This window comes from Planococcus citri, chromosome 1 (genome assembly GCF_950023065.1).
Source record: "Planococcus citri chromosome 1, ihPlaCitr1.1, whole genome shotgun sequence".
NCBI classification, from domain to species: Eukaryota; Metazoa; Arthropoda; class Insecta; order Hemiptera; family Pseudococcidae; genus Planococcus; species Planococcus citri.
The window spans coordinates 75606522-75633847 of NC_088677.1; the positions used below are offsets into that span (position 1 = coordinate 75606522).

The 27326-nt window shown below is 34.9% G+C and overlaps 1 protein-coding gene and 1 non-coding gene across 3 annotated transcripts in view; one reads left to right on the top strand and one right to left on the bottom strand.

Moving 5' to 3' along the window:
• Positions 1-27326, bottom strand: part of LOC135833026 (mucin-2-like) — a 36236-nt gene that overhangs the window by 7204 nt on the left and 1706 nt on the right. Inside the window, exon 1 of one of the 2 annotated variants that reach the window (XM_065346638.1) lies at positions 14735-15158. The exons of the other annotated variant lie outside the window; for it this stretch is intronic. The gene's annotated coding sequence lies outside the window, so the exon portion shown is untranslated. Of the gene's footprint in view, positions 1-14734; positions 15159-27326 lie in introns of those variants that run through there. 2 annotated transcript variants of the gene reach the window in all.
• TRNAF-GAA (transfer RNA phenylalanine (anticodon GAA)) lies at positions 1953-2025 on the top strand. The gene has a single exon. It is a non-coding gene; the product is annotated as a tRNA-Phe (tRNA).

Below are 27326 nucleotides of genomic sequence, written 5' to 3' on the forward strand. Positions count from 1 at the left end.
TTTTGGAGGATCTTGGTCAAATGTTACTGGAACTAGGCAGTTAGGTGTTGCTTTAGGTATCTAATTCAAATTCAAATGAGTTCTCTTAAAGTAGAATAATGTGGTCATCTGCCATTTGACCAAAATTGGCCAATTGGCCATGCTCTGCATCTCAACGTTCAGCTATAGTTACGCTATCTGCTCAAGTTCATTCGCATAATGTTTGCAATGTTGTACCTAGACCTACCTATAGTAATTAGAATAACTATGGTCGTTAGGTATCTGACGTTTATTATTTTTTACTTGAAAGGTGGCACATTTATATGTATATGTATACCTCATAGGCAAGGCAAGGCAAGGCACCAAGTTCAGCAACTCCCATAATTTGATAAAATTTCGATCGTACATAAATATTGCTGTTCAAAGGAGCTGACCTGACGGGCTGACGCCAAGAAAAAATGAACTAAAGATACATATTTGATTTGGTGATGAGATGAAGAAGGCAATTGTGCGTATGTTAATATTTGACATAGCACGCAGAGCAGTTATTATGTTGCCGTCGCATCTCGTTCTCGTCACTTTCACTCGTTTGTACGCACCGATAATTCTCACCAACCGGTACCTTTACCTAGGAAACCCACCTTTCCACTATTTCTACGAGTACATAAGATGCAGAACAGATACATTTATACATACATTTCCATATACCCAACACCTTTAACTAGATAAATAATATAATAGTTGATGGAGAAAAGATAGCGTGCGGCGTGGCGTCTAATTAACGTGCTCTGCGTGGCTTATGCGAGTATGGCTGAGTTATGAACATCTATATCTATGGTGTGTTTTTAGTCGTTATTCGCTTGATTGAGGTAGGCGTAGAGGTGTGACCAGCCACGTGCCATCGTAGGTATATTTTGCGTGAAGCGTGATGCTGCCAAGACCAAGATGCGATGGGATCCTCTGTGATGCCTATCGTGTTCTGTAGGCGTGTGAATTTCTTTAATTATAAGAAGAAAGATGTGCCACGCGACCAATATTGGTTGCTAACGAGGGCTCTCACGAGTTGGAAATAACATTTTTTTGAAAATCTAAAATTGCCAATTTTTGCAACAAATTCTTCTAAAATTGACCCCTTGAGTGACATATCGTTTTAAATGTTCTTGAGAACGATCAGTATGAATATCGACTCATTTTTTTGATTGGACCCCTCCAGCGCCCCCTGTCCTCTCAAATTCTCTGAAAATTGAGAAAATTGAGTGACATTATGCTTTATTAGGTTTTCAGGCGTGCTGAATACGAATATCAACTCATTTTTTTGATTCGATCCCTGCAGTGCCACCCCCTCCCTTTTTGCCTCCTCAAATGCCATTAACATTTTTGTCGTAGAATGCTTTGTTTTTGTGGAAATAGGTAGGTAAAAACTTGAGATATAAATTTAGATAGGTAGCCTGATATTAGTGATATTTCTCGAGTTAAAAAACTTTCACGAAATTTTCTCAGCTTTGGTCGAAAAATTTTTGGGATTTCTAAAAAACACGAAAATAGTGCCCCTTTGCCCTTTTTGTGACCTATAACACGAGATGATTATTTTCGGTCTCAAGTTTGAAATTATTCGAAAGTTACACTTTTGATAGAAAGAAATATACATTACTCGTACGTGAAATTCTAAAATAAAATTCAAATTCAGCCGATTTAAATGCACACACGTCTGTAAATTATGGTCTTGATAGGTCATGATAAACATAATTAATTGTTTCTCGTCGCTGGTTATGTTCAATTAGTATATTCGCATTAATGAGTGTGAAGTACGTGTGATAATACTCGTTCGTAGTGATAAGAAACAGCTGCTAAGTAAGTATACTGTAGTCAAGGTAGTAGGTATTCGCGACCAGTGTAAATCAAGGTCAATGCCGTGACGTTCAGTGGGTAGGCAAACCACTTGAAAGTTGAAATAACGAGCAGTTTTCATATCTGCCGAAATAGCTCAGTTGGGAGAGCGTTAGACTGAAGATCTAAAGGTCCCTGGTTCGATCCCGGGTTTCGGCATAAAATTTTTATTTTTTTTAATTCGATTTTTTGCTTTATATTGACGTCCAATAATAATGCGTGTCGAATTTACTCCTCTAATAATTGTTTTTCATTGTAGTTTTTAAGTATTAGTTTTTATTTCATCAGTTATCCTAACTTATAGCTCTCTATATACTTTTTCCGTATAACTAGTACAGCTTAGGTATAGGTACTTGAAAAATAGTTCCGCATCCGCTATTATTACGAGTATTTAGTTTGAAAATACAGTACCTATCTAATAATAGGCCTATTCGTTCGTTTCATTATAAGTATCAAGCTGTGATTTATGTATTATGTACATTAATTATTTATTCGTTTATTTATACTTACGTAAGTGTTGAAATAAGTCTAACAGTATGTTTTTATTTATGTTATTTTTTTAGCATGTTTTTGGGATGTTTTATGTAGGTATTCAGACAAATGTTGTTGGAATTTCGTCTGTTTTTAGTGAATTGTAACGGTAAGTAATTTTGGAGACATTTTTGAAGGTACAGAATTTTCAGATTAGAACCATCAAAAAATTCAAATTCTGCTGTGGGAGCTAAACTCAAAACTGGCAGCTAAAATTTCAATGGTGTGGTACTTGGCAGGGTTGTCAGTGTAGAATAAAAAATGCAAAATAGATACTAATTAATATGTCAAGTGAAAATGAATTTTTATTCTGTGTAGAATAAATAGGTAGGTAGAATAAATTTTAAAAAATGTAAAAATGTTCAGATTTGCTGAATAACACTAGGCAACGCCAAATTTGTGTTCGAGTTGAAAATGGGCTTCATCGATACTTTAGACCCTAAAACAAAAAACAGAGTGGAGTTTTTCAATTTGAGTTGTTTTTGTGGTCAATAGAGAGATGATCAAAGTTTCAAAAATGGCCGTTTGTGCCCTACTTCAAGAGTTTACAGCTTCATATCATCAGTATTGTTTTGCGAAAAAAACCAAGGTCATTTTCGGATTCTACGTACTTTTTTAAGTAAACTACTTTCCCAGATTTTTGATTTTTGAAGTTTCAAGCGCATAAGGAAGATTTTCATTTGCATAATATTTTCAAAACCTCAGAGCGCGCGACGCTGGCGTTACTCCACGACGTAACCGTGGCGCGGAACTGTGTCCACCCGAAGTTCAAATTGTATTTTTCGTATTTAGAAAAATTAGTCTTATGCGCTTGAAACTTCGAAAATCAAAAATCGGGGAAAGTAGTTTGCTTAAAAAGTGCGCAGAATCCGAAAATGAACTTGGTTTTGTTCGCAAAACAATACGGATGTCGCTACGAACTCTTGAAGTAGGGCAAGAACGGCCATTTCCGCAACTTTATTGACAGTCTCTCCTGATCACAAAAACAACTATTCAAAAAACTCACACTGTTTTTTGTTTTAGGGTCTAAACCATCGATTAAGCCCATTTTGAACACAAACACCGAAACAAAGTTTAAAATAGTTGCCTAGTGTTAGTGTAATTGAGCTTACCAAGCTTTTGGATGGTTAAATAATTATGTTTTTACCATTAATCCATTATAATGATAAAATCCTTCAAAAATGCTCAAAAAAGTTGGATTCTCCATTTACCCCAAACAAACTAGACGCTCATTATCATGTTCTAGTTGAAAATTAAAATATTTGAAATGAATTCAATTTCACTCCATTTTGATATGTCACCTGACACTTTCTCAATAGGTACCTCAAAATCATGACTCAATTTCGAGCTCAAAATTTTCCAGAAATGTTCAAAATATTCAAATCCCTCAAATAATTTCTACCCATTTCGGTAGGTTGAATCGCATGACTTTTTTTCAATTATTATCTAAAAATAATGACTGCATTTTGAGCTCAAAATTCTCCAGAAATGTTCAAAACGTATTTTTATTAAATTAAAAATGAGGCCACTTATAGAATCAAAAGTCTACCTACTTCTCCATTTTCGGACATTTTGAGAAAAACGCAAAAACCGCCCTGGCATTCATCGTAACATAAAATACCGAGTTAATACTCGAATATTTTTGTACCAACATGACAATAGTGACCCACATGTTTGTTTTACCCTACGCGTTGCCGTAAGAGTTCCTGAGTCCGTTCAAGTTTGGAGAAGTAAAGTTTTGACTCCAACCTTACACTTTGCACATCTTTGTAGGGTACTTACTTCATCAAAAAAATTTCTAGTAATATGGTGCTAAAAGTTGAAGAAAGCTTGGAAATTTTGAGAAATTAAAATAATACTGCATTTTTAGACCATTCATTTGGAAATTGAAATAGGTAATTTTCCTTTTTTTTTTTCAAAGTAAAAAAAATTAATAAAAATGAAAGGTGTTTTTTGGGGGAAGGGTCCTCACTTGATGAATTTATTCAATTTCAAGTCTAATTTCAAGTCATAACACTAGTCCTTCATTCGATTTCCGCCAGGTTCGTTTCAAAACTTGACTTCTCCATTAGAAAAGTACACTTTTGATTCTATAACCCCTAACTTTACATGCTGTTTTACCATACTTCCTGGCACAAAATTCAAATTTTGTCATTTTCATCGGATGCGGCACATGTTGTAGTATACCAAACCATGCTTAACTCATTTTCGAAAAAAAGTGGAGAAGTAGACTTTTGATTCTAGTGGCCTCAAATATGTATTCAAATTCATCACATAATTTCCACCCATTTCGATTAGTTGGATTGCATGACTTTTTTTTTAATCATCTCAAAATCATGACTCTATTTTGAGCTCGAAATTCTACAGAAATGCTAAAAAAATACATTTGTTGAAAAATTGAAATTTCTCGTGAAATTTTAATGCATTTTGATAGGTTGCAAGGTCACTTTGTTCATTTCTCATGCATTCAAGTTTCAATTTCAAGCACCAAAAATAAAATTCGATGAACTTTGGCCTTTAGGTCAATTTTGTCAGAAACATTGACTTGGTTTTGAGCAAATTTACATTACTCGTATTAGTATTGTAAGCTGTAGATTGTAAGAATTATCACGTTTCTTATCAGCCGTGTACTTATTTAATTATGTAGCATTGTAGCATGGCATCTTTTTCAAGAATTCCGAAACTCGTGATTTAATTTCGGGCTCAGAATTTTTCAAAAAGACTCAACATTTTTTTTGTTTGTAATACTCGTAGGTAAGTTATTACGTATTTGAATTTATTGTAAAATGTTTACTTATTTTCAAAGTTTGCATGACACTCTTTCAGAAATACCAAAAACCACAACTCAATTTTGGGGATCATCGGCACAAAATCTTTCAAAAATTCTCAAAAAAAAAAATGTGATAGAAGTTGTTGATTTTTTTCATCAAATTTCGAGCATTTTGATAGGTCACATTACAGGACTTTCAATAACATCGAAAATCATGGCCATGGCATATATGTATTTCATTCTTCATAAATGCTCTGCAAAAACATTTCCATCGAAATATTTGAATTTTTCACAAAATTTTAACCTATTTTGAAAGGTCACAAGGCCATTTTTGAATAATTCTGCAGCATTTCATTTTTACTCAAAATTGCGAACTTTTAAAAATCCAAATTTGGCTGAAAAATGCAGGTACATAATTAAAATTTTACCATAGTGACCGAGACAGCTGAAATTTGCTTTGTACCCAATTTTCAATCTTACAAGTCGATTATAGATGATTTCAAACCGTTCTGGAGCCTCCAGCGAATTTTTGGATTCTTCAGTTTTGAAAAAAATGCTATAAATAAGGTGAATATAGTACTTACGTAAAATCAAGCACTTTATAAACTCGGATTTCCCATCTTTCTGAACTTCATAATCGATTTAAGGACATATTTTCAGAATCTTTTTGTACTGGTTCAAATCCAAAATTTTCTCCAGTGATTATTGAAAAAAAATATATTTGAAACGAAACAAAAGGATTTTAAAAATAGGGTCCATATCGATTGAAAGGGTGTCACAAAAGTGGTAAGTCCAAGTTTACCATGTAAATGCTGAATTTCTTTCTCACGCAATTTACAGCATTTTTTTTTTAAACTGGAGAATTTAAAAATCTGTTGAAGGTTTTAGAACTTTTTAAACCCGTCATAAATAGACTGAGGAGGTCAATTATATACGTAAGAAACCAATTAATTGTCACCTTTTTATGTCAATTCGATTTGTTCACGAGGAAGGAACTAAATTTGAATCTTTGAAAATTCCTCAAAAATCAAAAAGGAATTTTAGCACTTGAAATTTTTACTGGCTGTTGTATTTTTGGGGTCCGTCCTCTTTCAATTCCTTTTTGTTTGATTGAAGTTGATAAAATTCACATGGTTCACTTCGCTCAAAAAAATTTACATTTCTCGAAAAAAGTTTGAAATCTTATTTAAAATAGCTTTTTTGATTTTTTAATTTTTCAAAAATTCTCCAAGAATCCAGAAATTTCATTTTAGGATTCAAAGTTTCGGATGTAGGCCGTAGGGGGTTTTACTTTTTAAGAAAATCTAAAAAAAATTTAAAACATATTTTAAGAAAACAAAATTTAAAAATATTAAACCAAAAAGAAAAACTGCAGAATTTATTGATATTACCACAGAACTGCCACTGACGACCTTCACTATAGCATCCTCCAGTTGGAAGGAAACCAAGCTGGATCGAAAACCGACAAAGCATGCTCTGACCCCCCCCCCCTTCAAATTTGAATACTCCAATTCATTTTTGAATTTTTGATGAATTTCTTAAAGTTGAAAAAATTGAAAAAAATTCCATTTTATGGCGATTTTTTATGAACTATTGCGAATAAATGGTTCATTTCAAGTTAGCTTCCTCCCTCTCCCCCTCTCCCTTCAACCACATTGATAAAATGTCAATTTTGGGACGTTCGTATGACTTCAGTCAGACTTTGGCTGGTATTTATTGTGCATCTTTTCGATCATTCAAGTCATGTGTAACGAAATTCTAGGAGATGAGCTAGTTATTAAAAAGTAAATTTTTGAGCCAACATGTAAATTACAGGAAAAAATGCCACCATTTTCAAAATCCATTTGTACCGGCTCAAATCCAAAAATTTTTCTAGTGATGATTTTTGAAAAAATATCCGCAAAGAGCTCCATCAGAACAGTTTGAAACCATCACCAATCAACTCGTGAGGTCAAAAATAGGGTAGGAACCAAATTTCAGCTTTCTAGGTCGGTTTGGTAAAATTTTGATTTTTTTTACATTTTTGGAGCCAAATTTGAATTTTGAAAAATTTTTCAAAAATTGGAAAATGAATTTCAGTACTTGAAATTTTGGCGGTGGCGTACGAGTATGTTTTGCTTCTTCTTCGATTCTCATTTGTCCTTTCCAAAAAATATTGCACCAATTGAAATAGGGAGGTAGGTAGGCACCTACTTCACTTTTAAGCATTATTCTCAAAAATCTAATGGAGTGTTTTTTGCTATAGTTGATCTATAGGCACACTATCTATTTCTATGAACCTCTACTCGTACCTTGCCTGCATTGGTAAAATATAAGTACCTAAATCACAGTTGTACATATATGTATGAATAAGTTCCTAGATGTGCCCTATACGACGACACGACTGTAATAATGTTGTTCTATAAGTCGAAACTACTTTTACTATTTTTTTATTATTATTATTCACATTTAGTCGGTTGATTGACGATGACTGTATGGTATGGTACAGTAACGGTACCTCTAATACCTATACAGCTGTTGCACTGTGTGTTATTCGCGTGCTTTTTTTCCGTCTACCATATTATCTTTCTAGATAAAATATAAGTATTTGGAGGTACCCTATCCGCTTAAGCATCCGCGAGGCGCTCATTGATGATACTATCTTGTGTAAATTCGAGTCGAGCTCCAGACCGTTACCATTAACCTCTTTAATAAGTCGATTTATTTGATTTGATTTACTCGTATACTGCAGTCATAGTCGTAGTCGTATTTAGCTAACTCTATTATAGTTAATGATGCTGCGACTATAAGATCGAGATACGAGTAGTTAGCTGTAGAAAGCTTGTTGTGTACTCGTATCTCGTAATGCTCGCACCAATGAGTTGAGCATTATGTCCGTCGCGGTCGTTTGCAACTTGTCGATGAGATTTTATTGCAAGAAAAAGCAGCCTGGCAACTACACAGCGGACCCGACCCATCATCTCGTGTTTTATTGACTTTATAGCAGGTGATGGTCTGGATTGCCCCTGCTCGTCATACCATTCTCTCAAGTCTCACAACTGTCATCTTATGGGCACCTTTAGCGGATATTTTAATTTAGTGTTTTTTTCGCGAAAATAATATACGGTTTCTGCTATAAAATAGAGCTGAAATTAGACCAATTGCCACTGCTATGCCGGATTACTAACTTAATCGCCTAGTTTTAATGTGCATTCTTCGAATACAGTCGTGATCGCACTTTATGTACCTATGCGATCGATCTATTTATTGATCCAGGTCTAGATGCTTTTATTAGCTGGTCTCGGTAACCGTCGCTTCTAAAATTGGTACCTAGTTACATGTGTTTTTTTAACGACCCTTGTTAATGTTTTTGTTTTTTTTTGAGTTTTTATTTTTCTAGGTACTCAACTACTTATTGATAATATTTGCGGCGAGTGAAAGTCTTGGCTCGAGGCTACTAGAAAAATGCGCAAACAGATATCGTTCGAGCAATTTTTTGTATGTAAATCTAGATATTTATGTATTATTTATGTATTATGAAGTGGGTATAGGTAAACATGCCTGTTACCATTTATTTTTCTCGTCGTGAGAGTGTTTTCCGGCCGAAAAACCCTGTCGTCGGGTCATAATCGTAATCGACGATCGTCTTTGCCGGATCCGACGTGTGCGGTATGCCTAACTTGTGTCTACTCCACTCAAACGATGCGATAGATATGTGAAACGTAGGATTGACCGGTTGCTCGAACTTTCGCTTTTTACGATGAGTCAGCGCCGGGTACATACGAATCAACTCTGATGAGATGAGATAACTCGCCATGCTATAACAATGGGAATAATTGCACCCCCTCCCCCAACGATTCTCTGGGACAACCTTTTTCTTAAAGGAGACATCCTGAGAAATATTTTAAAGCCTACTTGTCCCAAAAAAATTCCTAATTACAAAATGGTGGCCATTTTGATTGACAGGTCAGGTGAATAAATCTCAGATTTTGCTTTCCAACACAGGGCTCACACGAAATTTTTCAAAGTGGACCAAGCTAGATCAATAGAGAAGGCAAAAATTGGTCACCAGCCAAAATTACAAGTGCTTAAGTGCATTTTTAGATTTTTGGAATTTATAAAAATACTCAAGTCAAAAATTGGGAAAAAAACAAAATTTTATACCAAATCACCTAGAAATCTGAAATTTGATATACACCCTATTTTTTGATCCTACAAATCGATTGGAAACGGTTTTAAACCGTTTTGAGCAGTTTTGGAATGGCCAGCAACAATTTGAAAATTTTTTGGAGCCTCTAGTAGATTCTTGAAACTAGAAATTTTTACAAAATTTCATTAAATGCAGTTTAAGAAGCTCTTATTTTCTCTGTATTCCGCTAGAGGCTCCAGAACTGCTCAAAACAGGTTTAAACAGTTTCAATTTTTTTCTCTTGTATTCGAGGAACTTCATCCCCTCGTCGTCAATTGTCTGGTCCAGTTTGTCTGTGTCGAAGTCACCGTATAATCAACACTTGAAAAGATTCCTATCATTTTGTACCTCACCGCATTCGCATATATGTAGATCGTCATCAGAAAAGTGCCATCTGTATAGGTTGGATTTTGAGTGTGTTGTTCCACTTCTCAATCTATTCAGCATTTTCCAGATGTTGTATTTCACCCAGTTGGGTGAAAATCTGCCCTTCTGCCAATTAAAACACCTTAAAGAGCAGTTTAATTGGCGTTTTATACTTGAACGCCGATTCACTGGCGTAATTTGAAGCGACTTTTCCAGTTGTTACATTATCTGCATCCCAGAAAAAAATTTCTGCTGAAAAACACTACAAGAATATTTTGTAGCGTATTTTTGTCGCGTAAGGCCACTATGCTTTTAAATTAAGTGGTGTATTTCTGCACGTTGAAAGAAACCAGCAACAAAATATGCTATGAGAATGTTGTGTAGCATATTTATTCGTGTACTCGCTGAAAAACGCGAGTAAATGTGGTATCTTAGTACGCATGTGTTTTAGCTTAGTATATAAATATTTATTCACTTGATATCATATCTGCCCTGATGGTTAGGGTATGAGAGTCCTCGCTCTCTGATCCGGACACCTGAGTTTGATGCCTGGCTGAGCCAAAAAAAATTTCATGAACTAACAGCAACAGCAGATTTTTATGTGTAGGGGCAGAAAAACCACATTCACGCTGATTAATGGGCAGATATGTATAGGCGTAAAGTGCCGGAATTCCTGCCCACTTTTTTATGTCGCTTAAGGACAGATTTTCACTCAACTGGGCAGTTGGCTGCTCTGTGGCAATGATTTGCTCATATTATTGCTTCTTGGTGCTGTATTCCAGATTTGACAGTGCTCAACTTTGGCAGGAACGCTTAATTCATTTACTGTACTCAGGAAACTGTGTCTGGATTTTAGTCTGCTCTCTGGTAATTTGTTGTAGCCATACATGGAGTGTAGGTAGTTGTGTGTTGCTTTAGTTTTTTCTGCTCTGGCAGCCATCTCCCTTCCTTTCCTTTGGTGGTGCAATCCCTGAGAGATAGTGATGGGATATTGATATTGTCAAAATATCGAAAGTCTCATATTGATATATAGTAGATATCAGAAATGTCTAACATTCATAAAAAGACCATAAAACAGCTGACTTTTCATGAAAAGAGAAACTAAATCAACTCTAAGCTGTTTCTATTCCTTATTCTTTGCTTTTTCAGTATCTAGCTACCTATTTGGCGCTTTTAAACAGGGCTGTTCACCAATATAAGTACTGAAATGCCAATACCGGCAATGCCAGCAAATTTTGAAAAAATTTACAAATACCATTTTACCAATACCGATTTTTAGACAGATGAAGTACTGATTTACAAAATACCAATAGCAAAATAATTTTTGATGATATATTTGAAGGGCTAATTGTGAAAGTCGCCTTAGTCAGCAGTGATTTTTGTACAAATCAATGAAAACATTGTTGTCCTGCTTCAGTGATAATGTAAAAACTTCATGGTCAAGTGTATTAAAAAAACATCTTCAACTATCCCAGAATGCACTACAATAGGTACTCATTTTTCCCTTTAAAATTGATGAAATATGGAAAAAAAAGTTTAAAGTTGTGTGAACAAAAAAATTACTAAGGCGACTTTCACAACTAGCCCTTCATTTATATTTTGGTATTGGTATTTTGTGGTATTTTGAATTTTTTGATTGATTATAAAATTATAAATAAAAAATAACTAATAAATTACTCATATTGAAAAACTTGTAAGTGATAATGATGAACCTTAAACTCCCAAATCAAGGTGTTTAAATAAAAAAAGTGTAATTTAGAAAAAAAATTAGAAAAATTTCTTCAATTTTGGCCTAAAAACACACTTTTTATTCGGTATTATATTGGTACAATACCAATACCAGATACCAAAAAAAAATTTCATAAAATACCAAAATACCAATACTAAAATAACATCTGTATTGAAAATACCGAAATACCAATACCATCTTGGGTACTGAATGCTAAATACCAATAATGGGTACCAATACCGTTTATGTTTATTGGTGAACAGCCCTGCTTTTAAAAGTAATGATGACATTGATGATGCAATGTCAACATTTCGCCGCATCCTACTGATATGGCCCATGGCTACCATTAACAGCTGTAATAATCAATATTTTACCCTAGTATAGACTGGAAATGCTCAAAAAGAACAAAAAAACACCTCTCACAATTCATTTACTGAATTTTTGCGTAACTTTCAACAATTTTCTGATCCATATTAACAAAAATTATGTGTACAACATGCTGAAATGCATGGTTTTTTGCATATCACACGCATGCGTGAATTTGGACTTGTTCAAAAAATTGCATGCTTAAAAGTAAACTAAAAGTACGTATGTACAAAAAGTGCGGAAATTTAGCAGAAAAATTGCTCATAAATCACAGGCAATACTATCTACCAATTAATTGTGAATTTTAAGACATTCCAATGGATAATTTTTTCAAAAAATTGAAAAACTTCCACAGCGTGCTGGATTGATTCCTGGTTACTGCGTTGTGCGGCCGCTTAACTCACTCAGCCACCTCGCAGCCTATCGGCTATCAGATTAGATGTTATTTTTGCATAAATGTTATCAATTTTTGGACTTGGAAAAATGTTTACTCAGTGGTTGCATTTTAGAAAATACTTGGTTGCTTGATTGCTTCTATTTAGCATGCAAAAATGCACATTTTTAACGCAATAATGCACGCTTTTGCACCTGTCCAAAATCACGCATTGTTACGCATGCTATGCTTTTAAGCATAATTTTGTCAATAGGGATACATCATTATTGGATTTTTCATATCGATAAATATCGACACACTCACATACCTTCGTCGTCGTTGTGGTTCCATATCCTTTACGGGACATTGGAAATCACATCAAGTGGTACCCTAACGGGGTGAGGCGAATGCCTATATGCCACTGCGATTATTCTAGGGAATTGACATTTTTTGAGCTAACACAGTAGTTTCTACGCTATCTACAAAGTAGCTCATACATCGCTAGACGGGTTTTTACAACCCTGAGTTCAGTAATCACTGCTACCTATAGGTGCTCAACCAGTTACAGCTTCTTGATACCGGCAACAGATTGCGTACATACGTGTAATAGATGTTAAATGCACTACAATGTATGCATAACACGTTAACGCCTATATTGATAATATCCCACCACTGCTGGGAGACAATGCAGAGCTGTGAGTGGAACTAGAGTCAGTCTGAGGCACCCTTTCACCAATGGACAGGCTTCATTGATGGATACATCTACTTCTTTTAGCATGCGCTAATCATCCTCATACTGGGCATGCATATTCTGCGACTGAATAACTTGGTGCTAGCGTTAATGTATAATTATGCAGAACCTGTGGTTTAGCACCCCATCTGCTGCCTACCAGCTTTCAGATCAGGTTTGTTCTTGCCACCACTTTCATTAATCAATTTGGCGGTTAGAAAATAGGATATCTCTCTTTCAGATTTCTATGTCAATTTGGTAAAATTTTTATTTTTTTCTCATTTTTGGCCTTAATTTGATTTTCAAAAATTCACCAAAATTGAAAAATAGGTACGCTTGAGCGCTTGAAATTTTACTGGTGATGAATTTTTGCATGCTTATTCAATTTGACTTTATCCAGTTCAAATAATTTAGTGCGAGTCCTTCGTTGGAAAGAAAAATCTGTGATTTCGGCTGACCAGTCAATCAAAATGGTCGCCATTTTGTTAGTAGGACCAATTTCTTTTGGCAACTTGGCTTTAAAATGTTCCTCAGGATGTCCCCTTTAAGAAAAAGGTTGTACCAGTGAATCAGTGGGGGAGGGGTGCAATTATTCCCATTGTTATAGCATTCCGAACTCAGCAGGACTCATTTCTTGACAATTTTAATGCAAAAAAAAAAAAAACACAAGAGCAAAAGTAAAGCAGAAAAGTCGATTGATGTCTGGTTCAATTTGTCGAAAGTTCAATGGGCATATGGAATATTTACCTATGCACCTACAAATATTATAAATATATATTTTCAATTTTTGTATGTAATTTCTTGAACTGAAAAGTTAAAAATCCGTATGGCTTGGATGACTTTCAAAAACAAAATTTACATCATATTTTGCTTCGATTCAATAACCTTAGAAGGCCTGAATGAGCGGAAGGTTTGTGCACGTCATTTTACACCTCGGAGTGACTTCATGGGCGCTACGAGTTTAACCAGTTGATGTTATTTGGTGGTACGTCACTCGTCGCATAAGAATTCGCTATTCCGACCATTTTCATTAGATAGGTATATTCTTTTTCTTTCATTCTTTCTCTCGGTATTTCAAACAATTTCACATTAAGTACTTTCAAGCGTTGTAAGGATAATTTTTGGCATACCTAAGGTACTAGTACATGCAAGTAAATCTAAAGGTAGGTAGAGGTATACAATGTTCCGAATACACTGTAGGTGTATTCTTAATTCGTATCGCCATTACTGCGACTTACGGTACATGGAATGGAGCACCGTGATAATCTCTACTCGTACTTGAGAATTATTTAGAACAAAGGTAACACATCGTCTCGCCAACTAAATTATCAATCAACGAACAAAAGAGCGAACGAGGCGGCGCAATAAGAAATTCGTCGATTGTTTCCGCGTGTTACGTTGCACGCAGCATTACATATTGTTCGATGCGAAGAAATTTCATTAATTCCTCCTCTTCTATATATACCTATACCTAATACCTTTTTTTTTAAATCTATTATTCTCTGATTTTTTTGCATTTTCTTGCTAATTGGCCGATATGCGACAATGCAGGCAGAAATAGATAGGTAGGTAGATATACTTCAGTCTTGTCGTATACATAATTATTATACCTAGGGTATTTATGCCGAGTGACATTTTGTATGCGCACGTGTGCCTAATTAAAAATGACTGTCCAAAATAGACACGTTGCATTTTTTTGGAGACTGATCGTCATTGGTTAATTTCCCGGGCAATCCGATCCAACCAGGATTGAAAATCCGAGGGCTTGAACATAAGTTATTGTTCGCAGCAGGTGACAAAGACAAACTTGTACAAAATGTACCTTATATACTTACATATTAAGATGGGCGGGTGTCTCGTGCGACGATTAGTAAGTAAAAGTGAAAAGACCAGTCTCCACACGTACAATATTGTAGAAAGGCTCAAATATCGACTTTACACCTAAAATTGAAGCACATTATAGTCACACACACGACGGATTTCAGTAGCCCCAGACACGCGAATGCCAACAACTTCACGTAGGCTACAAATAGGTATACATATCTAACAGTGTTATACCCAGAGCAATAAGAAGAAGATACCAACAGTACACACAATGCTGGTAATTGGTGAAATGTTGGAAAACGAAAATGAAAACGAAAAGTACACAGACATACCTACACGCGAATGCAAACAAAAGAATGAATGCGTTTACCCATAAGTAAAACCGCTATACTGCTACCGCAACCGCAATCGCGAAAACTTGTCGATTGTAATACGTGTAGAGTGTAGAGTATTCCGCCACACATGAATAATAACTACCTAGTAGGTAGGTAATAGGTGCATGTACATGTAAATAGAATAGAATAGATATAAATATCTACAATATTATGTAGGTATAGGTCTACTCGTAAGTAGCGAAATGTTCCGTTAGTTTGGCTGACGCCACCACCCGCACCGCGAGCTCCTGCTGCATAGGTTGTGTTCAATTACTTCAGAATACGTTCGTAGGTACTCGGTAATAAACAAAGATTACAGCAACGGCGCGGCGGCGCTGCCCAGCATGGGAAAATGAAAATGAGATTGGCATGGGAATCGTATATCAAAACGTAGTGTCGGGCCGTCCGACCATTCCGTCCGCTCTGTGCTCTCATTGTGAATGAGTGGCCTATCAGGTGGTAATGTTTGTCTCTTTTATAAGTTTGTTTGCAATAAGCATGTATTAAAAGTAAAAGGGTGGATCGCGTAAAAACTAGACAGCTAAGCAAAGCTTAGCTGCAAAGTGTGCGTAGCTAGCTGCCTTTTCTACAGCTATAACCGTTATTACATCTAGGTAGTGCATAAGTGAATCAACCATGTCACAGTGATGAGAATTTTTGAAACTCTCACTGCTTCAAAATAATAATTGTTTTTCAGTGTTTTCATATTTTCCAAATTACAATAGGTATTTCAGAATAATTTATAAGCTTGTATTGCTTCTAAATTAAGAAATTTCTAGTTGTTTTTCATAGTTTGCATTGTTTTAAAATTTACAAAATTTCAAATCGATTTTCCGAATTCCCCATCGCTACAATTTCATAAAGTTTTCAATAAATTTTCAGAATTTTGCATTGCTGCTGAATTAGGAAATTTGCAATCAATCTTTAGAATTCACATTGCCTCTAAATAGTCAAATTTTGAATAATTTTTCAGAATTCTTATTGTCTTTAAATTAAAAAATTTCAAATTCAATTTTCAAGTTCATATTGTCCACAAATTGTAAAACGTTTACTCAATTTTTGGAATTCACATTGCCTCCAATTTTTCAGAATTCTCATCTTCTTCATAAATATTACAATACTTATTTCATATAATTTTCAAGTTCACATTATCTGCAACTTACAGAACTTTTAATCAATTTTTGGAATTCTCAGCGTCTCTAAATACAAATTTTCATATTATTTTTTTTAGAATTTCCATTGTCTTCAAATTTATAAATTTTCAAACCAATTTTCAGAACTTGCTTTTTATTCTAAATTAAGAATTAAATCTTATAAAATACCTATGTTAAGAATTTGCATTGCCTATTACACGAAAAAAATATGGGTAATTTTTACAAAAAAATTTAACTTAATACTCACAATTAAGTACCAGATCCCATTCAATAATTTTTACTGTAATCGTATAGTAAAACTTATCATTTTAATAAATTTTGCTATAGGTACCAATAGTAAAAATCATTTTGTTTTAATAATTTTTACTAAATCATGATAATAAAAATTACATGTTTCAATTGTACAAAAATTAGTTTAATTTCTCATTTTGAAGTAATTTTTAAATTATAAGTAAAAAGTTAAAAATTATTCATGTCAAGTAATTTGTACTTTATACTTATGGTTATAGGTAGACAAAAAATTAATGAAATGAATTTTTAGTTAGCAAATGATATCATAATTCATAACTCAGTTTCAGCATTATTTTTGCCCCATTACCATGTACTACATAGTAACTCCAAAGCATTTACCTATCCAATATTCCTACGAAAAATCCGTCACCTACCTACTTACCTCACGGGGATTCTAACCTGGGTCCCTAAATTTCCTATTCCTACCTACATGCCCTAACCACTCAGCCCCAACTTTGCTACAAGGGTTAGGGCATTAAAATAATATATTTGTTTGGTAAACGCCCCACCAAACCACGCCCACTTGGAATTTACAGCTAACAGACTGGGGGTGTAACAGGGTACAATGAAACACAGCTGGTGATGGAATAGACTGGGGGTATAGCAGGGTACAATGAGCGGCAGGTGTTCTACAAGTCCCCTTTTCCCTTTTTTAGGATTTAATGCATTAAAATAATGAACTAAAATTGCAATTACTCAGCAATTACCCATCCGAATTGAATGAAAATTAATCTATTCCCTCCGCCTTAATGATTCTCAAATGGTGTCCAATAGGTACAAAAAACGGTTGGATAGCTTAAGAGAACATTCAGTTCCAATAAAATTTCATTTCTGAAAGCGAAACCAATAGTGTGCTACGCACACTAAAAATTGGGCAGGTTTTAACCAAATTCAGTCCAGGCCTTCATTCTGAGTTGAAAGTTATCGGAACCTCTTGAGGTGTCACCCTCCGATTTGAACGGGACCGCGATTTTTGGAAACAGCATGGTCTAATAGTCTACAGTCCAAGAGCGAAAAAGTGTCATTTGAGTGGGCCGTTTTTGGGCACAAAAAAAAGAGTAGGCTTTTCGTTAGTATATTATTAGCATTCAAGAAAATGGACATTTCGGATTTTTTGGCCGGCACAATAGGGAGCTGGAGCCTCAAAACCCCATTTTTCGAAGTTGGCCGGGGACAAAAATTTTTTTTTAAATTTAGTAGAGGACACTCTCCCGAGTATAGATATATATATTTTTTGAGTGGGTTCCGGCACAATTGCGTTCCAGAGCTGCACAAAGGCAATTTTTCGCCAATTTTGGCAATTTTTCACATAAAAACGACTCTGTGGAAGCAATACGGCCTTCGGGACAAAAAATACGCACCTACATGATTGCATCCACTTATCCCACGCTGATAGAGACCAACTTTGCGAAAAACGGACGGCACAATGACCCGCAGTAAATTTTCAAAGTTACGCATCCGGGCCATTTCATAAAAAAAAAACAAAAAAAATGGATGTATGACATTTTGACAACGTGACCGTGCGACCTATCAAAGTGGGTTAAAATTTCGCGAGAAAACCGAAAATCTCAATGAAAATTTTTTTGAGTATCTCATGAAAATTTTGAGCTAAAAAATTGTATGAATCATTTCTCAAGTAGGTACTTTCAGTCTGTTGTAACATGTGACCTATACAAAATGGTTTAAATTTTGCGAGAAAACCGAATATTTGAATGAAATTTTTTTTTTGAGTGTCTCATGAAAATTTTGAGCAAAAGAAATTGTATGAATCATTTCTTAAGTACTTTCAAACTGTTGAAACGATTTAAGTATATGAAAGGGTTAAAATTTCGTGTGAAATACAAAGATTTGTATAGTTTTTTTTTCATTTATAGAAAGCACAGTTCAACAATGTTGAGCCCCATGAGTCGCATTATGACGATGGCAATGCCATCGGCGATCGTACCGAAGATGATGATGGCATTGAAGAAGAAGGAAAACATGATTAATTTCTATAAATGATTTTTTTTTGTAAATTTTTCATTTATTTTTGTACTGATCATGATTATATAAATAGTGAGAATGATTGTGTCTGTTTTGTGTTGGGTTTACCAAACTGAAGCGATCTTGAGGGTATTTCATTGAAAATACTGAACAATGTATAATATTTTTGAGGCTCAAGATTGTTGAGATAAGCCTTTTATAAAAATCTACCCAAATCTTTACTTATACTTTACCCAAAATTTCAACCCTTTCTCATAGGTCGCATGTTACAACAGACTGAAAATACTTGAGAAATGATTCATACAATTTTTTTACTACAAAATGTTCATGAACGGCTCAAGAAATTGTTTTACTGAGATTTTTGTTTTTCTCGCAAAATTTTAACCCATTTTCATAGGTCGCATGTTACAACAGACTGATAGTACGTACTTGAGAAATGATTCATACAATTTTTTGGCTCAAAATTTTCCTGAGACACTCAAAAAAAATTTCATTCAAATATTCGGTTTTCTCGCAAAATTTTAACCCACTTTGATAGGTCAAATGTTACAGCAGACTGATAGTACGAGTATGTACTTGAAAAATGATCCATGCTAAAAAGCCAACTCTTTTTTTTGTCCCTCAAAAAATCGAACTGTTTTCGGTTTCTAGAGCACTTTTTGGTGTTTGGACTGTAGACTAGTAGGTACCTAGTACCTACCTAAAGTCTTATCTGCCAGAAAAATTTCAAGTCTTGGATACAAGTACGAGTATGTTTTTTATTGTTTTGAACCTGAAAAATGATATCGCATTGACGAGAATATTCTAGACAATTTTTTCAAGTTTTTCAAAAGTCTTACAAAACGTTAGAATGTAGGTAAGTAAGTAATTTTTGAAAATTTGAATTAAAAATACGAGTATAGTTTTATCGTAAAGGTTGGAACTCAAGTTCACAGCTTGCGTTTTGGCTCTATATTTACACTGTAAGTAATCACAAAACACTTGCTCATTAACTCGCGAATTGTTCGAGTAATTACGTACTACGTAGATACCATGTTTTTAAACTTGTAGAAAATTTTTTTAATCTCCGAAATTTTTTGTAGTTTTGTAATTCTCGAAATTGTCAATTGCCCAAGTTCACCGTCTCTCTGTTTACGTTGAACATTCGAGTTTATGAGTTGAATTATTGTAACGTGAATTTTTGTATTACAACTATTTGTCAAATTGGCACTCGTCATTCGCGAAATTAAATCTTTTCTACCGATTTGCATCATTTCCTTGAAAATGAAATCTGAATTATTTCTCATCCTCATCCTCTACTGGTTCAACAATCACTCAACAGTTCATACCAAAATATGCACGAATTCGGTCTATGAGCCAGGAGATCATGACAAGTTATTTAAAAAATACGAGAGTGAATGGGGTATATTTGGTTATCGTAAGTATACCTACTTCGGTAGCATAAGCTATAGATAAACTTATCCTTACCTAGTAATGAATCAACTACAAATATAACTATAGTCATTCGCGTTGAAAATTTCAGTGCATCGCATGATTTATTCCGGATCGACTTGCGAATTCAATGAACTCAGCACAGAAGCGAAAAAAAAGCTTTGCGCATGCGTGTTCATCAAGAGGAACCCCGATTACGCTCAGATTACGGATTTTTTTACTCTGATTAACGTCCAGTCCTATTACATCAATTTACGTATTGAAACGAACATTTTTTGGGACCCGTATAAGGGTATTCCTAAGACTATTCCATGTCTTCTGTGTTCTTACCATGCCGATGGAAAAATAAGGTGTCTGGCAAAGAGTTACAGAAAAAAATCATATTCCCAACCGCAATGGGATATCTACGTATTGGATGACGATTTTAATGGTCGGATGACGTTTAAAGGCATTATTAAAAATATGGATTTAGAAGTAGACGTTAAACCAGAGGACAGAAAAATGGAAGATGTAAATTACGATACTAAAAAAGTGGAGACTACAGGAAGTTCATAGGTCGCCTAATGCGCCTGGCCTGTCCATTATATTGCAGATTTATGTTAGATATAACTACCTAATATTTCACTCTTTGTAATACTTACTCGAATAACATGATTGAATTTCGAATGTGTATACTGATCAATTGGGCTTTTTTTGGTAATTACTGGACGTTTTTTCATAGCAAATTTCTGTTAATTTTTTAGTAAATTGTCAAGTGACCAGTTGGATAATAACTCATTAAACAGGTCGAGTATAACACACAACTCCATTTTCAGCTGTCCAACTTCATATTCACGCCTTCTAGAGCATATTCAAAATTCTGGAGAAATTGAAAAATCGCGCTGGAGGCTCCAGAATGGCTGGAAATGGTGAAATTTGGATTTGGGGAATGAATATCAGTTTTAGGATTTGTTTTGATCATTTTTTACTGACCAAGTATGTAAGTAATTTTCTTTCTTCTTCTTGGTGCCATATCACCCCTCTGGGGGTATCGTGATTATGATGCACCAGTCACTGTTTCCGTGACCTGCGATATACCAGCTCCCTCCTACTGTCTCTGTGTAGGGCACTGCTGCAAAGCTGCGCCCAATGGTCTTACGAATGGAGTCTGTCCATCTTGTGGGGGAGCATCCACGCCCTCTTGTTCCCTCTACCTTGCCTTGAATGAGCAGGGACCACCATCGCATCAGCCATTGCGACATGCCCAAAGTATTCGAGAATTCTATTGAGAACCACTGCCGACAGCCTTTTCTGGACACCAATTTCCCCCAGGATGGAAACATTGGTCCTTTTCTCCGTCCATGGGATCTGAAGCATTTTTCTCCAACACCACATCTTAAGCATGTCAATTTTTCTTCTGTCTCCCTCGCGCACTGTCCAGGTTTCTGACGCATAGAGAAACACTGAGAAAACCACATTATTTTTAGGGTCTTGCTCACCGCTGCATCAGACCATATCTTCTTTAGCCGAGGTATGGTGCTTCTTATGATTTGCGCTCTGCGTCTTATCTCGGCTTCACTGCTTTCTTTGTTATCCACAATGGATTCCAGGTTTACAAATTGGTTCACCACTTTGATTCCCTCATGTTCTCAGGTCCATTCGCAATAGGATGGTTCAAATGGTTCAAAGAACAATAGAAAAAATGTTATGTTTTAATTTTTTGAGCTTACCCCCTAGAAGTGTTCCATTTGGTCAGAAAACAGTTGACAGAAAATTTTGGGTAAAAAAAAAACAATATTTAGAGGTCGCGCATGAGAGTTAAATGTTGAGAAGGTATGCGCGGGTCGAACAAAAACTTCCCACGGTTGCGCGCTGGGGAACGCAGCGTTGCGTCCCCTCGTTGGATTGAAGCAGACTACAACATGTTATCCCCTCTACGATGCATGATAAGTAAGTCTAGTCCTTGGTGAGCTTTTTATGAATGTTATGATGAGTCAACGACAATTTTTCAATTCCAAAGATCACTGAAGGTGAAAATACATACAAAAGATTAGAAAAGTAAAGAAAAAAGTACAAGTATGAATTTGAGGTTGTATTATTCTATTCTACTTTGAAACCAAAGGGAAACAATTTATGGGATAAATTTACGTTAAAATATGAATATTTTATAAGATTCAGCACTTCTAGTTGAATAGTTGATGTTTTATCAACTATTATCAATTTAAGAGCTATTACTTGGTGAAAATGAAATTTTTTGATTTATAAATTCCATAATTCGGGTTCAAATGAATTCTACAGCCAAAAAATCATAATCAATACTTTGGAATAGTTGTTTTAAAAACCCCCAAAAAATTGGTATCACATAATAAGTTGTAGTGGGGGATGCCACTCTCAGTACAGTTGCCTAGAATCAACCCCGTCTAGCTTCGTTGCGTTTCCCCCGACACCGTCGTGGGAAGTATTGTGCTTTCGCACGCTCGTAGCTCGCAACATTCAACGCTTGTGCGCAACTCGTATTATTATTTTTCAACAAAATTTTTATGGTGTCATTTTTTCATAAAAAGGAACAAAATTAGGGGGTAAGACCTCAAGATTTCAAAAAAAAATGTTACATGAACCACCCTAATTCGCAATCATAATCTTCGTCTAGGCTTTATTTATCAGCAGGCCATATTTTGCAGTTTTGCACCAACCTCTTCCAAGCATTTCAGAAAACCAGTTATATTTTCAACACTTGAGGCAATGAGGGTTGTGTCATCAGCGTAATGGAAGTTTGACATTTGTACACCTCCAATTGACAACACTCCTCCAGGCCATTCGCCTGAGCCATCATCACTTGTGCTTTCTGATACAAGTAGCTGCAGAGTCTCATAAACTATAGGTACCTATATTCTCCATATAGATTAAACAGGAGTGGAGACAGAATACTGCCCTGTCATACTCCTCTCTCTAAAAACAGTAAATTTTGAAGTTTCAAATTGTCAAACGTTCGCCAAATATTGAAAAATGAAGTATGGAAGCTGAAAATTTGGTTTTGGGGGTTTTAGACCATACTCTCTCCAAAAATTGTGGTCCCATTCAAATCTCGGAGCGTGACACCTCAAGTGGCTCCCTTGTATGCATTGTGTGGGAGGGGTGGGGGTCAACCAAAAATTTGACGACTAATTGAAAATTCATATTTTGATAAGTGAAAGATCAAAGTTTTTTAATGGAAGGATATCAATTTTTTTGGCTTGAAAATTTCAAAATTTGAATGATTTTTTTAATAATTTCAAGTTTTGAAAAAGAAAAGCCGAAAAAGCTCGAACGAAGTGAGGGCAAAAGGTCTGAAAATTTTGTATTTCGAGAAGTAAAAAAAACTTTTTTTTTCTATGTGAAGAGTTTATTTTTGGATTTAAACGTTTTTTTGAGTTTAAATAATAGATTTTTAGAAAGTTTGGTTTTGAAAAAGAAAAACAAACAGACCGGAGCCAAAAATGTGCTGCTTATTCAAGTTCCAAAAAAGTCGGCAAATAAATATTTTTTTAAGACTAAAAATTTCCAAAATTTAGCAAAGGGTCCATAAATTTGTCGACTTTTCGAGAGATTTGACAACTGAGTGAGGTGGGGTTCACCTCCCCACTACCCCTATAGTTTTATCTCTGTCGGCCACGGAAGGTTCAAAACGCAGCTGGAAGCTTCAAAACGACTTGAAACCACCTGCAGTCAACTTCATAGCATATTAAAATTAGTTTACAGAATGAATTTCAGCTTTCAAACTCCATTTGATGAGATTTTATGGAAATTTCAAGTTTCAACAATCTGCTGAAGGCTGTAAAAATTTTCTTCAAAAAATCGCTGGAGGATCAAAAAAGACTTGAACCGACCTGCAGTGGACTTGACAGCGTTTTGAAATTGGAGTAGGTACAGAGTAAACTTTGGATCTCCAACTCTGTTTGGAAAAATGTTATGGAAATCTCGAGCATTGAGAAATCTGCTGGATGCTCCAGTATTTTCCGAAAAGTCTCTAGAGGCTCTGAAACGATTTGAAATCTACCTGCAGTCGACTTCACAACCGTAGTATAGCTAAATAGTGAATATATTTTGTGTTTTCAATTTTCAAGATGAACAGAGCTCAAAAAAATAGATAACATTTGAATCACAAAAACACTTCTCAAAAATTGCCTGGTTACCTACCTACTTCATCTCTCATCTCGTCAAATTAAGAATTATAAGCTTATTTCAAGCAGATAGGAGAAAAAAACTTATAATCTACTCGCAGTAACCCAAAATATGACGGTTGCCTAGCTCGACTTTTTGGGTAGTTTTTGAATTGACATGACCGGAGCTTTTACTGGCAAAAAATGTCTGCAAAGCTATACTCATTACTTATTTTTACCTACTTACATACTCGTACAATCGCTTTTCGGAGCACAAGAACGACCATCGACCAACATTCACTTTCGTTTTTTCACACGCGAAGCGTGATTCAATTAACACGACGATGCGACCAATGTCCGCGTCCACCGTTAAATTAAAATCCGCGCCACCCCCGCATCGCTAATTCCAGGAACCAATTGGTGCATTTTTCACGCTCAACACCTACACAGTGCTCGTAAATCGGTAATCGGCCGTAATCGCCGCCGAACCGCTTTTCCGTCCACATTTGTTCCACAATTCACAATTCGCGGGACACGCGTACGTGTACATTCAACACTACAATACCATAAAGACATTCTATGTATACCTATGTAATATGTATGTAGCAGGTACTCTCAGTTAAGACAAAATCAAAATCTTATAACGTGATGCAAAAAATCCCCCACAATTCGTCATCATCAGCTAAACTTTGCATAAAAAAGTTCCAACAAAAATTACATACCTATTACCTGATAATTGCAGAAAATTGACCGAATGGTTCGAAAATTCATTCAAAGCTGGCAAAAAATGAGACAGAGTGTTGAATTTAGAGTACAAAGTGAATTTCGATTTTCCAACTTCATTTGGTAAAATTTCGTGGAAATTTCAAGTTTCAAAAATCTGAGAAATCTGCTGAACGTTCCAAAACTTCTTGAAATGGTTTAAGGAAATTGCACCAAATTTTGCTCTTCGTAATTTTATTTATAATTTATAATTTATTTGAGTACTTTAATGTCATTTTTAATATTTTTCAGTCACTTGGTATGCAAATTTTGGAAAGTTTTTCCAATTTTTCTTAAAATTTCTTTGCAATTTCTTCCATGCTTTTCCTAACTTTACTGGAATTGCATCACTTGGGCTTGGTAACAGTGAAAAAGTTTTACTACAGTTATGACGATGATAAATTACACAAATCAAACAACTGATCACGATCGCCATCATTTAAATTGATCGAAAGCTGCGCAAATATACTATTACTAAAATGTACGCGATATCTAATTTACGTGTTATTATTTCATTAGAATCAGTCGTTTTAAGTGGTTTAGTCCTTCAGTCGATACTTAATACCGCAGCCCCACTAAAAATAAGAAAGTAGATGTATTTTTTTTTTTTTTTTAAGAAGCCGATATTATACCTACTTAATAGCGATTTAATAATATTGGTCGTCGTTTTTTTTGTACACTTTCGCGTTATCGTTTTTTTTTCATATTCTCGTTTTTCGCTTAGCGCTTCGCTAATCGAATACTTGCATTTTAATCGTATTTAACGAGGCGATGATTTAGCCAGTGCTATTGATAAATGAGAACGATTGATGGATCGATAGTTCAAATTATTGTAATGATAAGTTTAAGTCGGTCCAGTTTCTGAGAGAGGGTACCCCAGCTAAACCGAAAAATTCAGGTACACTCTCAGTCAGGCTGAACCCACTAGGTATACAATAATATTGTAAGTAAGTACTCAAAGACTATTCTGTTTGCTGCCTTTACCCGCTAGTGCATATTTGTCCAACTATGTGAAATGGACGAGTTACCGACTCGTTGTGGTTTCTTGTTTTTGCATGTGCCATCAAACGGCGGCGTACCTTACCTTACTAAGAAGCTGTTTTAAAGACTATGGAGACACTTTTTATTTACTGTGTAACGCTACAATAGTATAGCTAATGCCTTCAACATTTCAGCAGAAAACTAGTCGTATGCCTATGCGAGTGAGTCAAAATAAGAGTTTGGTAAAATTGACCAAAACTTCCAAATTTTTTCCAAAATTACCAAAAACGTGGTTTCTTTGTGATTTCTTTGCAATAGTTGCTAAAAGTTCCTGTTTTTTTTTTTTTTTTTTGAAATTTTCAGAAAGTCACATTTTAAGCGAAGCTGTCAGGAACGAAGCTTCATTTTTTGCCAATAAAATTGTTGAGAAGCCTTCATTTTTTTCAAAGTTGTAAAGAGACACATTGTTTGCATCAATTTTCAAAAAAATTAATGTTTTTGCCAAAATTGTTGAAAAAATCTTCTTTTTGTGTGGAAATTTTCAAAAAGTCCATTTTTTGACAACTTTTTCATAATGTCATATTTTTTGACAAAATTGCAACAAAACTGCTGATTTTTTGATAAAGCGTCCAAAAGATACATTTTTAATATTTTTCGCTTTAGTTCTTCAAAAAGTTTCGTTCTGTTTCAAAATTGCCAAAACAAACATTTTTGCGAAAAAAATTCTATACCTATTCCCCTAAAATTTCCAAAAAAAAACATTTTTCGCCAGATGTCTGAGAAAAATCCAGTTTCTTGTCAAAGTTGTAAGAAAGTGCGCCTTTTTTGGCACCAGGTAAGTAAGTAGGCATATTCTATAGTTGTCAAGATGTTTCATTTTCTATTAAAATTGGTGAAAGAATATTTCCAAAATATTGTCAAAAAGTTTTGTTTTTTCCGTAAAAATTGCCAAAATTCAAATAGTTAGCAGCTTTTCTATCAAAATTGGCAGAATTTTTTGGAAACATTGCCCAAGACTTTTAATTTTGTCAAAATGGCCAAGAAGTCTTGTTTTTTTTTTGTTGCCAAAATTAACAAAATGTCAGAATTTTCTGCAAAGATTTCAGAGAATGCCTGCTGTTTCTCAAAATTTCAAAAAAAGCCCCCCCCCAAATATCAATAAAGTATTGATATTTTTTGCCTTAGCGGTCTGAAAAGTCCCCCCCCCCCCCATTGCCAAATTAAAATCCTGTTTTTTGCCACAATAAATTGTCAAAAAGTCCAGTTTTTTTCTCAAAACAATCAGAAAATATGATACTAAGTATTTTCATCAAAATTGTTACCAATTTTGGAATTTTGACCAAATATTCAAAAAAGTTGTGGTTTGGCCTAAAATTGTTCTAGAGTTAGTTACCTACATTTTCAGACAAAATTGTCAAAAAGTTCTAATTTTTGCTGAAATTCCTCAAAAGAGTTCTGTGTTTAACAAAAATCATCAGTAACATGTTTTTTTGGCTAAATTGTTAAAAA